Raw genomic sequence first — 7,040 nt, 5'->3', positions numbered from 1 at the left:
AAAAAAAAAAAAAAAAAAAAAAAAAAAAAAAAAGCATAAATTTTTCATATTTTCAAACGAATTTTTTTTATTTTTGGACTAATTATATATTTTTTGGTTTGTAATAATTGATGATTTTCAACAATTTAAGCGATTTAGATTTTGACATGCTAAAGTTTTGGTCTTGTTTCGTAAAATACTATATTTTTGTTTTTATAAGTCGTCGCCTAGGCACTAGTCTACCGCCTAACTAGTGTCTAGCACTTATTATAACCATGTATATATACTATATTAATATGTATTTAAAATGTCAGTATAATATTCTTAAGAATTAATTACCGAAATGATTCATTGACTATAGTGAAATTATCAATTTGGTCATTGACTATTTTTTGACCAATTAAGTCATTCATTTAAAAATTTTAACTAATTTGGTCATTTTTTTGAGTTCTACTGACTCGGTTACAATGTAGTATCTGTTCATAGCTACTTAGCACAAAGAGTCAACAGATGACAGATACCTCCACTGAGGCTCGAACCCACTCCCTTCCACATGGGAGTATACACCGGATGCCGCTTGACCACAAGGTCTTTGGCAACTAATTTGGTCATTTGTTTATTTTACTGTTAGACATCCGTTTACTCAGGACTAAATTGATAATTTTGCTATAGTACTAATGACCTTACGGTCTAGTGGCATAAAGTGACCCTCTCAAATGCGAGATCATAAATTTGAGCCCCATTAGAAGCAATATTGACCATTTGTGCTTTAGTAAGTTGAGAAAGTAGCTATAAGCCTATGAACATATACTGATAACACAATACCAAAAAAAAAAAAGTAATTCCTAGCACTAAAAAAAGTTGTAAATTATGCATCAACCGGTTGAGAAAGTAGCTATGTACAGATACGATAACACAATAAAAGAAAGTAATTCCTAACACAATAAAAAAGTTGTAAAAATCCAAATACGGACAAGACACTCAAGATAGACTTTTGGCCGTGGTTTACTTTTTTTACCCCAGTAAATGCGGCAATAGTTCCATCTCTTCGAAGAAAAAAGGGCAAGGGCAGTTCAAAATGAAAAATATTTCATGGATTCCCAAATTCTTACTCTCAACTTTTACTTGCACTTTGTTCAAATTTGATTGGAGGAAAAAAAAAATTGATAAATATCATAATTCCCTACTAAATTAAGCAATAAAGACATATCATGTCATAGGGAGTAAAATTTGGGAGTCTATGTAGAATTTGAGAGTCTATATCGAAGAATTTCTCTTTGGAAATACTCACTTGGACCATCAGCATTTATATTAAGATAGGTTAACTGCTCCGTAATTTCGTCAATTGGATAAAAGTAAGGGCACCACCCCTTTAAAGCTGGCAGAGAACCTGAATCAGATGTTACAAGAAAAAGTGAGTCAAATGCAGTTAAGTTCTTTCTCTAAAACTTGAGATTGCATTTTACATACCATTCAGACTGTTTCTTTTTGAACGTTTTTTCATTTTCATTGTTGGGTGAGCGTCAGCAACAAGAGCTTCCATGCATGTATTGAGATGCCCGGTGTGCTGTTTTGCTGCTGCTTCTCTGGATGAATAAGTTGGGGGAACTGTTTGCAAATCTCATGCAGGGATGCTAATTGCTAAGTCACGGGCTCGAGTGAAACCCTTTGATCTCTTCCTTTTCAGCGCGTCAGTGTTCAATGGTTGAAGATACTTGGGAGACTGAAGTGCTGCATTGATCGAGAGAGATTCTGGAGCTAACAGAACTTCCATCTGCACATATATGCATTTTGCATTATATTAGTTTGAGGAATATATTGCTGAAAGAAAATATAGTAATACAATATGTTACATCAGTTTTAAGAGACAAATAGGTTGAAAATTAGAACATTAAACTTATTCAGTTTTCTACACTGCAATTATTACTATTGATCAGTCTGGTGCTAATACTTTCACAACCTTTACCGGAAATTCTTATATCTTTACTGCCTAGATTTATCAGATTAATGTGGGAGAACTCCAATCCAGGCCATTTATGCTTGTGACAAAATATTCTCTACCCTTCAATGCAACTATTATCTATTTACAGAGTACATTTTATATCTTAACAGGTGTCAACAATCACATGTGATAGAAATTAGAGTGGCAAGGGAAGCAGGTTAAGTGACATTCATGCTATGAAACTTAACGTAAGCTTCGGTTTTGTATTCAGGGCAAATTGAATTGAATGAAATAATATTTCCAGAAACTGATACCTGCATTCCGTGAACTGAATGGTGTATGTGCAGTGGCATTTTCAACTGCTCCTGCAGCATGCACTAGTGCCAAGAGGTTCCCAAACGACACATTGTTCCAGTTGTCTGCATGATCAATAGACAAGTTCAGAGCTCCCCCTTGAATGCGGGATTTCGAGGCGACAGCTGCCTCCCAGCTGTCAACTCCCCCATCAGTCTCTAAATTTGGCAAATCACACCTATCATCCCTGGTAAGACCTCCTGCTTCTAATTGCTTCATTTGGCGTATGCAAAAATCTTGTGGAATTGTTTGCAAGCCTGATCAATTTGCTCTAATCTGCTCATTTTCCTGCAGATCAGCTCCAATGCCAGCAAGCCAGGCTTTGCTGGAACCCAACTGCCTATCTGGAAATCTTTCAGTTCCGGAATCCAACTTCCAATCCCGGATTATCCATTTCACACATATTGAAACGGCTAAAATCTGTTCCTTTCCCCTTTCCTTCCACTCTCTATGATTTCACAACTTTCCCTCAGATTGTTTGAAAGCCCCTTCAAATTTGCAACCTCACAGAAACCCAGCTCAAAATTCAGTTCACCAGCTTTCCTGCACCAGAAAATCTATCAGACAGAACCCATAGAAAATGAAATGCTCAAACTTCAAAAAAAAAAAGGTAATAAAATCAGAGGACTGGAATTTATTTCAAGCCATTTCTATATCAAGACTTAATTTTGATTATACATCAAATGCTTTTCTTCACTCTTCAGCACCAGATCTCTCAAAAGAAAACCACAACCAATCTTTCTACCCTGTTGAAGACAGTAACTGATGTGTAACGCGCGGGGTACTTTCCTACAAATTTTCTAGATGCGTGGGACACTTTGCCAAGGTTTGCTACATACTTCCGGATTTTTCTAGGGGTTGTACATAGTTTCCCATAGTTGTTAGAATAATCTAGAATCATATACAAGTGTAGAGGTAGTAGAAAACCATAGAATATTTTAGAATATTATGGAATCCTTAAGTGTGTAAAGAGAGTTATGGAGGATTTTAGAGAATAAATATTAGCCGTAAGATAAAGTCGATCTCCACCATCCATTGAGGAGGTGGGATGGGTATAAATACCCCTCATGGGGGCTCATTTGTAATCCAACAATCAAACAATCCAACAAACAATCCAAAAGTTCTATCCAAGTGTAGAAATAATATAAGTTCCATACAAAGTTCGAGTGTTTCCTTTAGCTTCTTAGCTAATTTATTTCCGTAGCCATCTCATCGCATACTTTGCATACTTTCCGAGGGAGGAACGAGGCTGGCGTAGCTATTCGAGGAAAATATAGCTAAGGCCACACGAGACACGAGACATCGTAAGGGAAAACGAGTCCGTGATAGATGTCTAAAAACAATTTAATTTAATAATAAAAATTAGAGCTTTAATCTGTTGATTTAATAAATATTAAAATTAGAATTAGATAGATGAGTGATAGATTGCAAAGAAACAGGATGGAATCTTGATTTGATATGTTTCTCTGGATAAATTTTTTTTTTTTCATTTTTAAAAATAAAGGAATTCACTGAATAATTATTGATTGAATATAGCAAAACCCAGTCAATTTTTATCCACCTGAAAAATGAGCCATTACTGGAGATCTGGCAGCGAACGGCTGTGAAAAAACTGAAAGCCGGTACTCCATTAAAGAGCGAAAGTAGGAAGAAAAGGTTTGTGCTTATCCTTGTAACCAAATTGGAAAATAAATTGGAAAAACGAAAATGGTAATGGTCCAGTTTTAGAAATGAAAATGGAAAGCATTTAGACAATCAATAAATTTCAAAATAGGAATGAGTTCAATAATTAAAAAGAACAAGTAAATTGGTAGGCCAATTTTACTTATCCAAAATGTATGTACTGATTGATGTACACGAGAGTTCTACAGGGAAAGAATTGGAGCAACATGGTCAACACAAATGGAGAAGAAGAAAGAAAGAAGTTACAGTAGAAAGTGCACTAACGACGATAGTGGTTAGTGGCATTGAATGGTTACACTAACTTAATGCAGGCGACAGGCGTTGAGCAATGGGCTGAGAAATGAAGAGTTCTGATGGTGATGATGACAAATATAATTACAGAAATTAGGGCACGCTTTAAACTCCGATTCAAAACTAAAAACTAAGACAAACAATTCAATAAATTAAGATTTATAGAAAGGGGGTGCGACCAGAGAGAACATCGAACCTGAGGCGGTGAGGTCTGAGCGACTAAGCACGAGTAGCCGAGCAGCGAGCCAGGCAGGCAGCGACGGTTGAAAACGAAGCCGGTGACTGGCGAGGCAGACGCAGAGCGACAGAGCGGTGATTCCGGCTAGAGTGTCGCGACAGAGGCAGAGCTAAAGAGCACTGAGAGCCTAGGGCTGAAAGCCTGAAACTATGGAATAATGGAATTGAAAATTAAAAAAATTAAAAAAAAAAGTTAATACCCAATATAGTCATATAAGTATAGTGTTTTTTACTCAATTTAGTCCTCGACTTTGATGATTTTACTCAATTTAGTCTTTTATTAAGAATTATGTTAGTGGAAAGTTATAAATATGGTCATAATGGTAATTTCCCATCCTTCATCCTATTTGGGATGATTCATTCTTCTTTCCCTTATTAAGATCCACACAAAAATGTAAATCTTCGTACCTAAATATTTATTTACTCTGTATTTATTTATTTAAGGTTGAAGTTGATTTGATACGAAAATTTGCATTTAAAAAAAAAATCTAATCAGACACGTCGAATTTTTAAGAAGTAAAGTTGAGATTGATTCTTATTTCTATCATATGGAAGTGTTCTCACATGATCCGTATAATCTTAATATATATATATATATATATATATATATATATATATATATATGCGAGTTTCGGTGCGGTCATGCGGCCTAATCTGCACCGTCCAATTTCATCAATCATACTGAAATTCGTGTATGTTTAAGTGGAGTTATTATGGTAATTTTAGTATTTATATTACGTGAATTGGAATGGTGCATTTTAGTATATAGTGTGGTGCGTTTGAATACATGTTGTTGTGTGTTTTATTACGTATGTTGGTGCATTAACTGTGTTGTGGGATTGTGTGTTTTAATCTATCCGCTGGTGCATTTTCATACGTAGAATGATGTGTAACTATGTTGTGGAATGGTGTGTTTTAATACGTCGCCTGGTGTATTTTAATACGTTGAATGGTGTGTATTTTAACATGTGTTTCTAATAAGTGTGCTGTGAAATTGTGTGTCTTAATCCGTCCTCTGATGCATTTTAATACGTTGAATGATGTGTATTTTAACACATGTTTTATAATAAGTGTAATAGTGCATGTTTATAATCTGACATGAGGCACGATGTGGTACATTTTAATACGTAGAATGATGTGTTTTATTAAGTATATATATATTAATGAATTTTAAGTGAATAGGTGCATTTTGTATATTGTTCTGATGCATTTTAATACGTTGAATGATGTGTATTTTAACACATGTTTTCTAATAAGTGTAATAGTGCATGTTTATAATCTGACATGAGGCACGTTGTGCTACATTTTAATACGTAGAATGATGTGTTTTATTAAGTATATTGATGAATTTTAAGTGAATAGGTGCATTTTGTATATTGTGTGGAATGGTGTGTTTCATTGGTCTTCTAGTGCGTTTTAATACGTAGAATAGTGTGTTCTGTAACATATATATATATATAGAGAGAGAGAGAGAGTTATAGGCCGCACGACCACACCTAATGACCAAGCCACACCTGATCATAACTCTCTCTCTCTCTCTCTCTCTCTCTCTATATATATATATATATATATATATATATATATATATATATATATATATATATATATATATATATATATATATTTGTCTAATTTTGGACAGTAGGAGCAGCTGCCCTCGCTGCCCCCCATGGCAGCTCCGCCTCTGAATAGAGCATGATTCTTGCACAAAAATGACACAAGTTTATTTTTTTTTCTTTAACATTTTCTCAGTCAAATTCGTTGCACAAGATTTATATATATGTTATGCTTAATTAATTAATTAATGATGCATAACTAGACCATTCATGTGTCTAACCAGTAACCATAATTAATTAATTGAATTTATCGCATCATTTAAAAAAAGGCAATTTTAACTAAAACTTCTATTCATTAATAACCAAAATATCTAAATAAGTACAATTAAAAAAACATAAGGCAATCCATTGTTGTTGTTTGCCGTTCGGAACATGGTGTCTCTCTTTGAAAAGGAGCGGAAACCATTGTCATCGGGAAGCATTGAGCGGGATGAAAGACAAGAACATGAATTTTGTAGAGATTGAAACAATGTGTTTAATGGTGTTCAAGGTCTCAATTGTCTTGATAGCTCTTCATCCTCTTTTGATTTTTTTTTTTTTTTAAAGTCATCCTCTTTTAATTTACTGCTTAATGATATTAAAGATATGTTGTGTTATTTTTCCTATGTATATTTTTTGTTAAACGATATGCGAATAAAATTGTTCACAATTTTAACAAGGAAATCCCTTTCTTTATATATGACCATAGAGAGTTCACTTTTTGTATTTTGATTTATATTAATGAAGTTTTCCCTTTTCGAAAAAAAAATAGAATTAAGAGAAACACACCTACCCACAAGAATTGAGCAGCTGCCATGACACCACGTATTCCAAGGGTGAACACAACACTTTTCAAAAGAAATTAGCCTAAAAATTTCATATTTTCAAACGATTTTTTGTATTTTTGGACAAATTATGTTTTTTTTTCTTTTTTTTTTTGGGGGGAGGGGGGGGGGGGG

The 7,040-nt window shown here is 34.2% G+C and overlaps 1 long non-coding RNA gene across 2 annotated transcripts; it reads right to left on the bottom strand.

Moving 5' to 3' along the window:
- Positions 1-831: 831 nt before the first annotated feature.
- On the bottom strand, positions 832-4,606 carry LOC116004934. Of its 2 annotated transcripts, none has more exons than XR_004094864.1 (4): positions 4,446-4,606; positions 2,236-2,818; positions 1,450-1,753; positions 832-1,369 (listed from the first exon to the last, which is right to left on the bottom strand). It is a non-coding gene; the product is annotated as an uncharacterized LOC116004934 (long non-coding RNA). The 2 variants fall into 2 exon arrangements; XR_004094865.1 differs by lacking the exon at positions 4,446-4,606 and adding an exon at positions 3,837-3,875 and having other exon boundaries at positions 2,236-2,863.
- Between the last annotated feature and the right edge of the window lie 2,434 nt (positions 4,607-7,040).

Source organism: Ipomoea triloba, chromosome 14, assembly GCF_003576645.1.
Source record: "Ipomoea triloba cultivar NCNSP0323 chromosome 14, ASM357664v1".
NCBI classification, from domain to species: Eukaryota; Viridiplantae; Streptophyta; class Magnoliopsida; order Solanales; family Convolvulaceae; genus Ipomoea; species Ipomoea triloba.
Note: the sequence above shows the minus strand (reverse complement) of the source record. Positions and strands in the feature narration are given on the sequence as shown.